Source organism: Lepisosteus oculatus, unplaced genomic scaffold (assembly GCF_040954835.1).
Source record: "Lepisosteus oculatus isolate fLepOcu1 unplaced genomic scaffold, fLepOcu1.hap2 HAP2_SCAFFOLD_88, whole genome shotgun sequence".
NCBI classification, from domain to species: Eukaryota; Metazoa; Chordata; class Actinopteri; order Semionotiformes; family Lepisosteidae; genus Lepisosteus; species Lepisosteus oculatus.
In genome coordinates, this window is record NW_027168426.1 from 152,501 (window position 1) to 168,420 (window position 15,920).

The 15,920-nt window shown below is 40.9% G+C and overlaps 3 non-coding genes across 3 annotated transcripts; 2 read left to right on the top strand and 1 right to left on the bottom strand.

Moving 5' to 3' along the window:
- The first annotated feature begins 600 nt into the window (after nt 1-600).
- On the top strand, nt 601-673 carry trnar-acg (transfer RNA arginine (anticodon ACG)). Its single transcript has one exon. It is a non-coding gene; the product is annotated as a tRNA-Arg (tRNA).
- Nucleotides 674-7,856: 7,183 nt separating this feature from the next.
- On the top strand, nt 7,857-7,929 carry trnar-ucg (transfer RNA arginine (anticodon UCG)). The gene has a single exon. It is a non-coding gene; the product is annotated as a tRNA-Arg (tRNA).
- A 6,496-nt stretch (nt 7,930-14,425) lies between these two features.
- trnai-gau (transfer RNA isoleucine (anticodon GAU)) lies at nt 14,426-14,499 on the bottom strand. The gene has a single exon. It is a non-coding gene; the product is annotated as a tRNA-Ile (tRNA).
- Nucleotides 14,500-15,920: the final 1,421 nt, after the last annotated feature.

Sequence of the window (15,920 nt, forward strand, 5' to 3'; positions counted from 1 at the left end):
TGGACCCTCCGTGCGCCATCAGTCCGCACTCCGGACTCTGAATCCTGCCATCCAAGTTAAGATCTCGGCGGAACCTGAGGCGCAGTTCCTTCTTAAAACGTAATCTGGTGAGCATTTCTAGAATCGTACTTGTATAGATGCAGCCTTTAATGTGTTGCTAGGTTAAAATTGATGACTTCTTGAACTTCAGTAGGCAACTGCCCTCTTGATTTCGGATTTAATTTCTTTATTACAGGGGCGCTTTTATGAAGACAGAGTCATGTTCAGGTACTTTTCTTGATGGAGGAAGCATATTTCGGACTCTGTGATCTGCTCACCTGGAAAGGTCTGCTGTACTACTACAAGAGAGAAGTAGAGTCTGGAAGAAGGGACAATTTTATGATGCTTTGGAAGATAATGTTTTTTTTTTCTTTGAAATCGAAATGAATCAGAATATCAGTGCAAAAGACAGACTCTTGGTTTGGTTTGAGATATGGTTTTAAAACAGACAAAATGTAGAAAACAGGTCTTTCTCACTTTTGGTAAAGAATGGACCGGGGGTAATATTTTACTAGTTGCAGTGCTGATCTCACTGGGTTACAGTCCTGCAGTGTCACACCGGGGCCAGTGGCGCAATGGATAACGCGTCTGACTACGGATCAGGAGATTGCAGGTTCGACTCCTGCCTGGCTCGGGTCGTTTTTAAACGCATCTGGCTACTCCCTAAGTAGTCTGTGCTACTTACTGCATTGTAATCGTACCCGGTAAGAGATTTCCTTCATGTAAATGAACTGCACCTGACAGCTTTAGAAAAACACCTGGGCTCAGTACGGTGCTGAGAGCTCAGCGTTGCTGTTCTAATTAGCACGCACTGCATCGGCTATGAGCCCGAACCTTTCAATTATTCCGATCAGTAAGTCAACACGTAGTCCACGTGAACGGTAGAAATATTCTCTTGTCTGTCTCTTGTTTGTATAGAACTGAATGTCCCTGACAATGTTCTGTTAGTTTTAATTGAAGAACGGCATTTGTGTTCAAATATACCAGACAAGTTTATGTAACTGCTCATGCGACACTCAGTTGTAATTAGTCAAGAAATAAAGTCGAACAACAGCTGCGGGTTTGATTCTGAACGTATGAGATTGCAGCGCCTTTTACTTCCATTGACAAATGATAGAGATTCGAAGAGAGATCCTTCAGACCAGCAAGCAAACCCACGGCTATTTCGGTTTTCTATCTAGGCAACGTTGGTGTCTGCAATAGCATACATGAAAGCGTGATGCAATTTCTGTGGCTACATTTGTTGCACGTCATGCACAGTAAGAGTGTTTCTAACACCAAATAAAAAGTCAACAATTAGCGATCACGCCTTCTCCTCAGTTAACCCACTGAAACCCTTGCTGTTAACAGTTCTTTACTGCGTGCTTTACCAGCACCTACATATCGTGTCGGTTCTTTCAGCTTTATTCATTAGGTTTTCAAAGGTATAAGTAGAGCACCAGAGGTGCGAACGCAAAATGTGTGGTTATCTGAAGAATTGATTTCAATGGCAGCGGGTCCAAGCGATTTCGCGTTGTTATAGTACCAGGAAAGGAGAAGCGGCACTTCGCCTCTGCCGTGCAGGCACAAGGCGACGTGCGGCAGACGCCGGAGTCGGCAGGTTTCGAACCTGCGCGGGGAAGCCCCAACGCATTTCGAGCCCATCGCCTTAACCACTCGAGCACGACAAATGCGAACTCGCCGCCGCCGTATTCCTCCTATAATCAAACACGGACTGCGAGGTGGCTGCGGAAACCTTTTTAAAGTTGCTCTCCGTTAAAAAAAAATACCTTTCACAAGATTCGTGCCGGCAGACAGACACGCCTCAGAGGGTTTAAGGCTGGCTTCACGTTCAAATGATAAAGTCCCCCAGTCCGGATGTCAAAACGCAACTTTGGCAGACAGAAAAAAACATCAACAAACCAAAAATGTGGACAAGGATTTTACAAGCTGCACCACACTGCACTTTCAAAAGCATTTACATTCGTGTTAGACGCAGGAATTGCCTTTGATTTGCGCGCTTACGAACGCCATGGAAAACGAAACAAAACTAAAGCCCTCAGCTCCTGCACTTGATTATAGTCCCGTTACGTGTCGAAGCAGGAATTTACGTCATCCTACCACTGTAACACGGGGAATAGAGGGAAATGAGCACAAGCTACGAATTGTCTCAATCACTCCCTACAGTAGTAAGACGCCTGGAAGCGTGCACCCCCATCATTAATCTTTGCGCATCTGTGCAAGGTAAACTCTGGAGCAGTCTCTGAAACGGCTCAAAGGAAACACGTGATTGATTCCATGTGCATCTGGGGTTCATTTCTTATTTACATTTAATTCAAGGGAAAGGCTTGGGTCAGTTTCAGACGGCCTCCAACAGCGAGATTCAAGCGCCCCACCTTCAGCCCAATCTGCGCCGCCAGAACGCCAACGGCTCCTCTGGTCTCTGGGGTGCGGTTGTGACCCCGTAACCTAAAGTGTTGGTGGCAGACAAATGGAGACTAACAGGTGATGTCCTAGGACATGACTACATTGTGACACTCGGTGGGGATGGTGACCATTGCTTGGAAAAGAGTGCGAGGCCCCTTTAGAAAAACATTTTGTTAACAGGCATTCTGCCTTAGTCCAAACACCTATAGCTTGCAAAGCACATGCTATTAGACAGGCACCTCTGCAAGACCTTAAGAGTCTCTTAAACTAGTGATAGTAAGGTGTTCCCAATGGGCGATGTTTGGCTTTCAAATCATCTCTCTGTGGAAGCGCCGAGATGCAGCTGTTTAAGGCTTAGAAGCAGCTGACTGTTTCACTACCTAGCGGATTACTGTCAGTCAGGGAGCTCAGAGGTGAAAAGCCTGTCTGAGAAACAATTCGCCGTCAATCAGTTCAATATGTTCCGTACCAGCTCGGCGCACCTGAGATCATCTTGGTAGCCGTGTAGCTCAGATGAGTGAGAGCGTGTGTGTGTGCACCACCGTGATTGGATGCCGGTCCTTCTCAGGTCACAGTAAACCTTCTGCTGCCTAACTTTCCTAATTTTGGGGATCCCTTTGAAAAAGCAAAGGAAAAAAAAAAACTGGCTCTTCATCAGCGTGATCGACCCAACCCAGTGTGTCCCAGTGGCCTAATGGATAAGGCACTGGCCTTCTAAGACAGGGATTGTGGGTTCGAGTCCCATCTGGGGTGCTCCTGTCCCATTTTGAGCGTACAAATGTCCTTGTGATTTGCAAAGCTGCAACCCCACCTTACTCAGTGAGCGTCTCTGCTTTTTTCTCACATACAGTTGGGAGAAAAACTTTTGTAAACAGCCCTTCGGAATGATGTGGATTTCTGCATGAATGGCTCCTAACATGTGATCTTATCTTTATCTAAGTCATAATAATCAATAAAGAGAGTCTGATTTAACAAACAACACACGCCCAACATTTGACATTGCTGTTTTAACAAAACAGCCTCCGCCATGCTTCCCAGGTGGGATGAGGTTTTGGAGTTGGTATGCAGTGTTTTGTTATCTCCAAACATAACGCTGTGCACATTTACCAACAAGTTCAACTTTTGTCACGTCTGTCCACAGAACATTGTTCCAGGAGTTGCTGTGGAACATCCATGTGGTCTTTAGCAAACTTGAGAGGGGCAGTGGTGGTTTTTTTTGGGGGGAGAGCAGTGGTTTCCTCCATGGTGACCTCGCATGATCACCACTCCTGTTCAGATTTTTCTTATGGTGGACTCATGAACACAGACGTAAGACAAAGTCAACCACCTGTTCGCTAGATCCCATCCCCACTCAGCTAGTCAAAGATTCCCTCGAAGGACTGGCAGGACCTATAATTAGTATGATGAATGCATCGCTTGCGTCAGGCGTTGTACCTGATCAATTTAAGGTAGCGGTTGTTAGACCGCTCCTTAAGAAGTCAAATTTGGATCCACAAGTTCTTAACAACTACAGGCCTGTCTCAAAGGTCCCATTTCAATCTAAAAGTCTTGGGAGAATAGTTGTTGCCCAACGTCAATCGTATCTGGATTCAAATAATATACTTGAGAAATTTCAGTCTGGTTTCTGAAACTGCATTAACAAGAGTCGTAAATGATATTCTCTTAGCTACTGATGCGGGGAATGCAACAGTGCTTGTGCTTTTAGATCTTAGAGCTGCCTTTGACACGGTTGACCTCTCTGTTTTGTTACACAGGCTTGAGTTTGAGGTTGGCTTATCTGGAACCGTCCTTCAGTGGTTTACTTCACATTTTACTCATCGTTTTCATTATGTTCAAATATCTAATAATTGTACTGCTTCATCAATGTCACCAGTTCAATTTGGGGTACCAGAAGATCAGTGCTGGGACCAATATTGCTCTCTCTCTCTACATGCTGCTGATAGGTAGGATAATATGAAAAAATAATATGAACTTTCATTCATATGCTGATGACACTCAAATAAACATTTTGTTTACACCAAACGACAACTCTTCTATTATCAGTTTAGTTAAATGCATTAAGGAAGGAAATACTTGGATGTGTGAAAACTTTTTGTTACTCAACTCTGAGAAAACTGAGGATCTGTTGATCGGAGGCAACAATACTGATAGGACTACTATAACTTCAGCACTTAACTCAGAGGATTTAAACATTTGCCTCAAAGAGACAGCACGTTACCTAGGCGGCATATTAGACACAAGGCTCTTAACAACTTGCATTGTTAAGTGCCTTGGGACAACCTTGTTGTGAAAGGCGCTATATAGAAATACATTGATTTGAATTGAATTGACAATGTAAAATGTTGTGTGTGTTGTTTGTTAAACAAGACTGTCTTTATTTATCAAAAAATAAAAGGAATTTGCTAGGAATGCAAACGTTAGGTTGCGCTTCTTCATGCTGCATCGTCGGCATGAGTGGAGCTTTTTAAACGTCTGTACTTACTGTGCCCCATAAGAAATCGTTTGTCCCCGTTCAAAAGAGATTGTGCGATGTCCTGCAGTGTTCGCAAAGTAAACCTTTGACAGTTTGAAAAGAGGAATTTATTCTGCTTCCTGTGCGTGCAGTAGTTACAAAGTTGAACGTCTTTACACGATTTGCTGCAGTTTTCAGTGGGCGGGCTTTGTCAGATGGCTTGGAAAAACGCACTGTGTTTCGGCTCGGGAAACATCATGAGAAGTGTCCTGCATGTTTTCTGTGTATAGCTGTCTTTTAACGCATACAGAATTCATTCGAAATCATTGATTTCTCCAATTAACAAGGGTCCCTTAAAAGATGAGTCAAAGTAACGTCTAATCGGATTAGTTTCCTTAGAGCTGGTTCAGAGTTTGCTCAAGAGTTTACCTTTCACAGATGCGCAAAGAAGAATGTTGGGGGTGCATGCTTCAAGGTGCCTTACAGCTGTAGGGAGTGATTCGAGATTCGAGACGATTCGTGCCGTGTGCTCGTTCCCATATACCGTACGCCCCGGGGTGCAGTGCTAGGATGACGTAAAATACCGCTCGGGCACGTAACGGCGTTATATGCAAGTGCGGGACGTGAGGGTTTTCGTTTGTTCATTTTGTTTTGTTTTGCTCTGCTTTGCTTTGTTTCTTGGTCAAGAGGCGTAAGGTAAGTCGTAATCCAGGGAGAACACTGGTGGCAAACAGTCCGAGGTGAGAGGCGAGGTCCAAAGTCGAAAAGGCAGAAGGGGAGTCCAATATCCAGAATAAACGAGGTAATGGAAAAAACGCCAGGTAGAGCTCTCAAGGAGTAGACTCAATACCAGCGGGAAGCAGATAAAGATGGTAAAAATAGCACTGCGTACCGCACGGTGGAGTGTGTGCAGGTGGGTAAACTCGTGCGGCGGCGTTTGTTAATAATCACCCGCTGCTGGTGCTGTTTAGATTGCTTAAGAGTTGGTCTTAACTGCCTGGCGGTCATGACAAGCTCCTCTTTAAGCTGTGGTTTAGTTTTGCATTCATGTGTTTCTAGAGCAGTTATTTATGGGGGTGGGTGGGTCTTTCACAGAGGCTCAGGACAAATCCCCTGCATGAAAGTCTACTGTGTGCGTTCAAACAGTCACAGGTTAAGAGCCAGGCAGGAGGACAATGGACAGAAGAAGCAACGAACTAAAAATAAAAGAACGAATATGAAAAAGCCACCATCTTTTTCTTTTTGACATTTTCCGACTTTCATGCAAGCCAGGACAAAGTTGCTCGTAGCTACTTGTGGATTCAAATACTCTATCGAGTGCTTTGATGAGTTTTTGCAATTTGATTGTCGTCCTGTCAGCCTGTTTCTGTTTTTTTTTTCAATCTAGTGATGGAAAGTAAGAGGGAAATGATGGAGCAATCAATAACCGCTCCGGAAAAATGGCAGAAAGAAATGGCCCGTCACTAAGGACATTTGTGAAGCAGAGGAGTGACATCACCACAAAGGCGACTTATTCTGCTGATCGTTTTAGTGAATAATGATTGAGGCGTGTTAAGAGAAAGGTAGCTGCGTCAGCATGCTTAGGCTGCAAAGGATAAAGCAAAGGTTTACTCCATGCTGAAAAGAGAAGAAAAGAAGCACAACGTTTCGGCTGTGGAGCCTTCTGCGCCATCTTCTTTAGCAATGGTGATGATGTTTACATTGGAAAAACTGAGACACGCATACTGGAGGGGCTTGAACCACCAACTTTTCAGCACCACAGAGTCTGACAGTCTTTTGTGCGCCCTACATTTGCAGGTTTATGGTCAAAGAAAACAATCACTTGCACTTCTTGCAGCCGGCAATCTTTTTCCACTGACAACCAAGAAATGGATTTCATCTTTCACAAGCTGTATGGATTTCTTCAAAAACAAGTTATTCCAGAAAGGAAATGAATTCTTGCATTAAACTGAACCAAGCTGTACATGTTTGTCTGAAATGAGATATGCGGCACAACAAGACACGGAGAGAGGCACCGCTGGTATTCAGACCCAGGATCGCCTGCTTACTAGGCAGGCACTTTAAGCCACTAGGGAACAGCGCCAGCAGAGCACCGTGCTTTTACAGACACTTGGACACATCTGCGTTCGGTGTGCACTTAATCTGCTCTCTGAGCCCGTTGCCTCCGTCCCATTTAATAGCAGAACTGACGCCAAGAGAAATGATGAGAAATGGCATTTATCGGGCACTTCTCATGTCCAAGGAGCTCAATGCCCTTGACACCTCCCCAAGGCGACAGAGCTGTGCATTCTTTGGCGACAACATTTTTTCTTTTGTTTTATTTCTATACTTATTGATAGAATAAAAACGATATGTCATGTACTGTAAGGGAAATGTCTCTTTTCATGGGGAAAGCTAGCACCAGCAAATGTTGTGTTTAGAAGAAGTGATTTAACATGACACGTGACCTAATTTACCGGAGCAAAAGCTCACCCAGCAAGCCCTGCTTTACTTCTACAGGAGAGAAGTACTGTAGAGTCTGCAAGATGTTCAGCTGGGTAGCTACGTCAGCATGCCTCGGCTGCAAAGGAACAAGTAATAGGTTTATTGCATGCTGAAAAGAGAAGAACGGAAACACAGCGTTTCGGCCGTGAGGTCTTCTCACACCTGAAGAAGCCTCACACCTGTAAAAGGCTCCATGGTTTTCTTTCTTCTCTTTTCAACATGGAATACACCTATTGTCTGCAAGATGTGACAATTTCACGGTGTTTTGGAAGAAAACCTTTTTTCTTTGAATTCAAAATCAATCAGAATTTCAGCACGACACACCAACACTTTTTCTGTTTTAAGGAGATGATATTTTAAACCTGATAAAAATAGTAGGAAACACAAGTTTCTTGCTGTGAAAATTTAGATGGGGAAGTGTACTACTGGTAGCAGTGTAGAGCTCTCTGTGGTGGAATGCAAACACATGTTCTATGGGCCAGTGGCGTAATGGATTACGCGTCTGACTTCGGATCAGAAGATTGTAGGTTCGAGTCCTGCCTGGTTCGTGAGGCTTTTAAACCTCTCAGGTTCCTCGGTAACAGGTTGCCGTCATGTATATGAACTATAGAAAAGCATCTGCCACAACCCGTAAATTAGCACGCAAGTGCGGGCTAGTTAACACAGAACTGTATGGAGATCATCTCCAGCTCCGAGCTCAATTGCAATGAAAAAACATGCAGAACAGAACTGGAGAGCAGCTGAATTTGTGCTCAGTAGGGTGGGGAGGACTCAGCATTGCTATTGTTCTAATTGGCATGAACTGCAGGGGATCTGAATCAGAACACGTCACTTAGTTCGATCATTGCGTCAATATGTAGGCCACGTTAATATAGAATTATTACTTTGTCTGTCTCGTCTTTGTATATAGGTGAATGTCCCTGACAATTTCATGTTAGTTTTTAAGAACGACATTGGTGCTAATATATACATATATAGCATATAAGGAACACGTAAAAGTTTAGTCCATGTTGAAAAGATAAGAAAACCGCCACAACGTTTCATCTCGGAATAAATCTTTACTTGTTGTTTTGCAGCCTACCCATTCTGACCTAACTCCTCCCTTGAAATTCCCTAACAGATAAGGGTACGTAACGGCTCATGCGATGCTCAGTTGCAATTTGTCCCAAAACAAACAAGAACAGCAGCTGAGGGTTTGAGTTTGAACATGCACTGTATTAAAGCAGCTTTTATTCCCATTGATAAATGCTAGATATTCCTACAGAGATTCTCCAGGTAGTAAGCGATTCCTGTTTCTGTTTCTATTTCTGTTTCATATATATATATACAGTATATATACAGTATTGTACTATTATTATATAATTGTTACACTGTGGCTGTGTTGTGTGTGTTAAGCTGCTGTTGCACTGCAATTTCCCTCACGGGATCAATAAAGTATCTATCTATAAGAAGACATTACCAACAACGACCACAAGATGGAGATATTGTCTAGACATTACCAACAACGACCACAAGATGGAGATATTGTCCAAAGAGGCAAGAAGGGCAAAGCCGCGATAAGGTAAAATCATTTTTTGTAAGAGATTGCTGTCAGAATGCACATCCGTATCCCAAACAGAATCTCTAGTAAAATATGATCATTTGTGAAACAGGCAATTGAGTGTCTGCTACAATATGATTGCTACAGATGCAGCCATTCAAAATGCGCGGGCGTACGCTGTACGCAGTCTACCACAAGTTACCGGTAAATACCGCGAGTTACCGGTAAATACCGCTAGCAAAATAATAGTATCCGGAATTTCCGCAAGGTGGAGCTAATAAAGCTCAACTTCTCATGTTTGAGCTGTAGCCATCAAAGTCTTTAATGAAGATATTACTAATAGTATTAATAATAAATGAACTTGGACAAGCTGTAAACTCAAAGTATTGCCCTGGTCCACATTATTTTTTTCATTGCCCGTCTTTGTAAAAGTAACACCACAGCATTTCGCAATCACGCATTTTTTTCCAATCATGCAAAGTACAGTAATTTTTGAGAATCGATTCACCATGCCTTTCACATGCTCATAAAAGAGGTTGATTTAGGAACATAAACATATTACCGTATGCAAACTTTACTGTATACAGTTTGTATATGTATATGTATATGTATATTTAATGTCTTAACTGTGCCCGTTTAAGTATTGAATATTTATATGGAATTTTACCACTGAAGGGAAATCTTAGTGCCTGAGCATAAAAAGAATAGGAGCATACTGGAACACGTGTGAAGGCCATAAACGATATTAATTTTGGAACATAAACATACAGTATATGGCTGGTCTCGGTACTTTAAAGAAAACATACACGAAACATGGTTTCATTATGACCAGAATCGGTCTTGAGATATTTTTAACTTGATTTACAGTATTTGAGAGGTATGTCTTGACACCGATACTACGTAAATACTCCTCACGTATATGTTTCTAGGTTTATATTATGCATTTCATACGGTCAAATTGCTTTTGAGCAACTGATAAGAAGCGCGAAACGGTATGCCCAGGGCGTTTTAGTTTTCGTTTTGTTTTAATGCAGTGCAGTGGATTGATTAGAGATATCAAGTACATACAAGTCATTTTTTAAATGTTGTAGTTCGTCTTGTAAAAATGTTACGAGTACATCATCTGTCAACAATTACACAGGTTCTGTTTCCATATTGCGGTTTTTGGTTACGTAATATTATTTTCTAATTTCACGTTGTGAATATATGATTTGGGCAAACAGAGCCGCAAAGAAGTACATTATGGGTTGTTGTTGTTTTTTTGCAGTTTTATCTAAAATAAGCGATGCTTAAACCTTTGTCTGATTCTTGTGAAACTATCCACACGACAGTTACCTAGGAGTTGACTTCAGTGATGTCACTGATGGGATGTTTCTAAAAATCCATCCTCTGTAAAACATCTTCTCTAGTTGTTCTGCATATGTATTCGCTAATGAAGCTGTGTTTTTCTGAGCCTGGTTCTCTACATTTCTGTATGAACCAGCTTAGAGGGCTAAAGACAGCTTGTGTTTAAATTGAGTGTAAGGTAATTTATGCTTCTAAAGTCATGGTCAGCATTTATTATTGTACTGTGCTGTAAACTTCTTCTGTGCCTAATTACATTATTTTATAGTCGATAATGTTTCTGTAGTGCTTTTTCAGCCCTCAGCATGTGTCTGCGCTGGTGGTGCTGTGGGTTAGGTTCCTGACTCCTATGTCACATGGTCTGTGGTTGAATCTCATGGAACTATGACTTTAATTTTTAACAAACATTTCTTTGAAAAAATGAAACATTTCCCTTGGTCAGAGATTAAATAAAACCTCACTCGCATCAAAACAAATTTATATTTCTAAATATCACAACATGATCGAATTTACGTCTTTTTAATAACAATGAATAGTCACCTATGCGTTACAAAATAAACATTTATATTGATTTGAATTGCGTTTTGATTTAAATCGTAAACGCGTGTTTAAATATATGTGTTTAAAGGCGATATACTGTATAAAAGCGCTGATTCTTATGGAATGTGTTCGGCCGGGGATTCAAAAAAAATATTTTTTTTAATCGCGTATCTAAGGAAAATTGCAGTATAACTTTGTTCATGCACAAACAGTGGCATGTTACATTATAATTTGGGTGTCTCCTCTTGCCAGAAAGCTCTAAATTGCATTTTGAGTGCGGTTTTTGACTTTTTCTAAATTGCAACCCATAAATAAAGCTGATACAGTTTAGACTTACTGTATTCTAAACTGTATTACAACATCACATTGGACAATGCAACGTAAATTGCAAAAATGCACTTGGAATCTATCCTAGCCCTACTATGAAAATTATTTAAACTGCGACACTTATCATTCATCTTTAAATAAACTTTATTTTATATAGCGTTTTAAGCGAATAGGTAATTAGATTGCTCATAAACCTAATCGCTTTTTCTACATAAACACAGCGTGATTGCTCTCTGAAAATGGTTTTTTCTTTATATTTAGGCTCAGATTTCAACTATAGATCGTATTATTATGAACTTTCTTGGAAAAATGTCTTTTATGTAAACCATGTTTGCTATTAATTCATTTAGGGCTAAAATACGTTCATTGTCTTCCAATCGAGTCGAGTTGACATTGGAAGCTTGCCACGCCCGGACTGTTACACCAACGCATTAGCATGTTGAAGCGATTTCATTGAGGAGGCCATCTACTAGTTAACACTGTACTTCCTACTTTGAAAATACCTGTGAAATTGGTTTAATTCGTCACAGCCAGCACTCCGGCAGAGAGGGGGGTTGTACTCGTTAATGTCTGATGACATACAAGTGGAAAGATTACAGATTTTAACCGTCTTTTTTCTGAACCAGGGAAAATCTGATCATGTTTCTCTATAACAATAATAAAAAACTTTATTTTCAATTATTTTACATATCCCGCTTGCACATCGCATGACTTTAATAAATCTATTCTTTATTAATACTAAATAAATAATACTAAAAATACTTCAGCAAATAGGTCACTTGATTTTTGGAATAATTCCAAATAGCACAATGATCCACTGGCATCCCTGAAGTCTGTTTAGTGCATAATCTTCCAAATACAATCACTAAGCAATTATAAGAATTATACCATCCTACTTCTTTGTGATATCCTGTAAAAACTAAACCTATTTTTATAAGGCTTTTACTCAAAAGATTTCCAAACACACAAAGCATTTGTGAAGTACTATAGTATTTCTAAAGGTTACTGGTACAACATCAATCATTAAAGCTTAACAATAAAGTTTAGATTGCTGACTATGGACTAACTACATTAACTAACTGCAATGCAACACTATACATTTTACAAGAATATCTGGTTGAATTCTTGCATTTGTAGCCAATTTAATGCGAGAGAAATAAGCCAATTTAATTATTTCACAAAAAATAATGTGATATAAAATGGATGTTTTTAACTTTATTGTAGTGTTTTAGAAACTAATATGTCTTCAAAAATGGTTGTTTTTCACTCCTAGGAATGAAAGCTGTTGTTATATAATGTTTATTTTCAAATTTTGAAAAATCAAAGGATTCTAGCTTTCTCCCCTTTCAGGCATCGGACACAGAGAACCTCATGGTTTTCCTAAAAATCATTTTTTATGTTCCCTGGTGTTCCAAACTTAGTTTTAATCAATTTTAATTTGTTATTATGTTAAAAACAGGGTAATAAATTTCTAATTGGACTATAAATAATGTCATATTGTCTGCTATAAAACTGATGTTTTCAACTCTATTGTAGAGATTCTAGAATCAACTAATAGAGAATTGAAATAAAAAAGGGCATAAGAAAACATTACCAACAACGACCACAAGATGGAGATATTGTCTAGACATTACCAACAACGACCACAAGATGGAGATATTGTCCAAAGAGGCAAGAAGGGCAAAGCTGCGATAAGGTAAAATCATTTTTTGAAAGAGATTGCTGTCAGAATGCACAACTGAATCCCAAACAGAATCTCTAGTCAAATATGATCATTTGTGAAACAGGCAAATGAGTTTCTCAGGTGCCCATTGCTCATTTTCAGACACATTTATGCAATACTTTCACCATGCGTTGAGCAATAGGGATTAAAGATACCAGAGGTAAGGTTTAAAAGTGATTCTGAGGTGCAACACATCAGCGATACAGCTAGGCATCTGAAATGCGGGGTTTGAGAGCCCTTCAGGGAACACCGTACCCTAAAGGTACCAGAAGTCCACTAGTATAAGCATTAAGTCACTGTCACCCCTGTTACAATGTGATTGCTACATATCTTCATTTCTTTGGTTTTTAAGGAGTAAGAGTGCAGGGGGTCTAAATCTGCGATCCAGTGTGTTGAAGTATTTCACAACACTACCTGTAGCCCGTATGGAAATAAATACTAATTCTGATTATTGCCCTGGGCATGTACCAATAAATCACTGAGCATATATCACTGTGTTGAAGCTAGAGACCTGTATGTAATATTATGGTGCTAAAATGTCATTTTCACATATATTAATGTAATAAATGATTGCTTATGCTTAATAAACAAATCTAATTAAAATAAAAACTTAAGTTTTGTATTTGTCTTGTACCATAGAACATGATTTTCTTTGTATTTCAAGCCCACAAAGTGTCCAAATGATGCACGACATGATATAAGGAAGATTATCACATGAAAAATCGGTATTATCTTTCTCATGAAAATGCATTCCTTTCATTACCTTTTAATTTTTAAAATGAACTCAAGTTGTGTATAATGTAATAATTTAAGTAGAATAGATTCTAATAATATAATGATCCAGTGTGTTGCACTACTTCACTGCTTCACTGTTCTATGCCGTCTGGAAATAAATCCTCAGACTGCTTACTGCCCTGGGCTTGTACCAATAAATTACAGGAGCACATCTATATATCACTGCGTTGAAGCAGGAGACACACAATCACTGCAAACACATCCTAAATACAGTGTTCCAGCACCTTTGACCTCATCCAGAACGTATCATTTCTTGAAAGGGATTGCTGTCTGAATGCACATCTGAATCCCAAACAGAATCTCTAGTAAAATACGATCATTTGTGAAACAGGCAAATGACTGTCTCAGGGGCCCATTCCTCATTCTCAAGACACATGTATGCAGTACGTACACCATGCATTGAGCAAAAGGGATCAAAGACACCACAGGTAAGGTTAGAATTCATTCTGACTATATTCTAAAATATTGGACTCATATTCTTATGATGGCAGACATGATGCTGCGTTTAAAACCGGGGTTAATGGACATTATATGACTGTCAATTCTGTTTTGTTTTGGAGACACTTGGCTGCCTATATGGTACAGTGCAGCGTGAAGGAAACATTTTCCAAAACTGTGTCAGCTCAAAAGTTGTAAGAGAACCTCTCCAGCTGCTTTAACTCTCTTCATTTTTGTCATTTAATTGTCTGTCGGCACTATGTGGCAGCGTTGCATGACAACCCATCTCACCACGGAAAGGAACCTAACAGCTTTGGTAAGAGAGGAGAAAAGGACCTGGCCAGTAAGGGGCTCGAACCCACGACTTTGACGTTATCAGCACCATGCTCTAACCAACTGAGCTAACCGGCCTCACGACAGTGGTCCTCTCTGTGCAGCGCCTTTTACTTCCATTGACAAATGATAGCAATTCGAAGAGAGATCCTTCAGACCAGCAAGCAAACCCACGGCTATTTCGGTTTTCTATCTAGGCAACGTTGGTGTCTGCAATAGCATACATGAAAGCGTGATGCAATTTCTGTGGCTACATTTGTTGCACGTCATGCACAGTAAGAGTGTTTCTAACACCAAATAAAAAGTCAACAATTAGCGATCACGCCTTCTCCTCAGTTAACCCACTGAAACCCTTGCTGTTAACAGTTCTTTACTGCGTGCTTTAAGAACACCTACATAATGTGTCAGTTCTTTCAGCTTTATTCATTAGGTTTTCAAAGGCATAAGTAGAGCACCAGAGGCGCGAACGTAAGATGTGTGGTTATCTGAAGAACTCATTTCCATGGCAGCAGGGCCAAGTGATTCAGCGTATTTATAGTACCAGGAATGGAGAAGCGGCACTTCGCCTTTGCCGGGGAGGCACAAGGATACGTGTGGCAGACGCCATAGTCGGCAGGATTCAAACCTGTGCAGGGAGTTCGCAACGGATTTCAAGTCCATCGCCTTAAACACACGGCCACGACTACAGCAAGCTCACCCCCGCCGCATTCCTCCTATAATCTAACACAGAGTGCGAGGTGGCTGCGGAAACTTTTTCAAAGTCGCTCTCCGTTAAAAAAAAATAAATACCTTTGACAAAATACGTGCCGGCAGACAGACATGCCTCAGAGGGTTTAAGGCTGGCTTCACGTTCAAATGATAAAGTCTCCCCGTCCGGATGTCAAAATGGAACTTTGGCAGACAGAAAAAACATCAACAAACCACAAATGTGGACAAGGATTTTACAAGCTGCACCACACTGCACTTTCCAAAGCATTTACATTCCTGTTAGACGCAGGAATTGCCTTTGATTTGCGCGCTTACGAACGCCATGGAAAACGAAACAAAACTAAAGCCCTCAGCTCCTGCACTTGATTATAATGCTGTTACGTGTCGAAGCAGGAATTTATGTCATCCTACCACTGCAATACGGGGAATAGAGGGAAATGAGCACACGCTACGTATGTCTCAATCACTCCCTAGAGTCGTAAGGCGCATTGAAGGGTGCACACCCATCATTAATCGTTGCGCCTCTGTGAAAGGAAAGCTCTTGAGCAGTCTTTGAATCAGCTCGGATGAAACACTTGATTGCTTCCATGTGCATCTGGAGCCCATTTCTTATTTTCACTTCACGCCGCCCAAAGCATTTCTAAAACAGGAGATTCGTGTTTGGGAATGCGCCCTGCCCTACGAATAAAACAGGTCTACGGGTCTGAAACCTGCTCCACGGAAAACAGTTCTGTTGCGCTTTTGATCAAAGGGAGATTCGCTGTTCTTACTTTTTGATGACATAACACCCA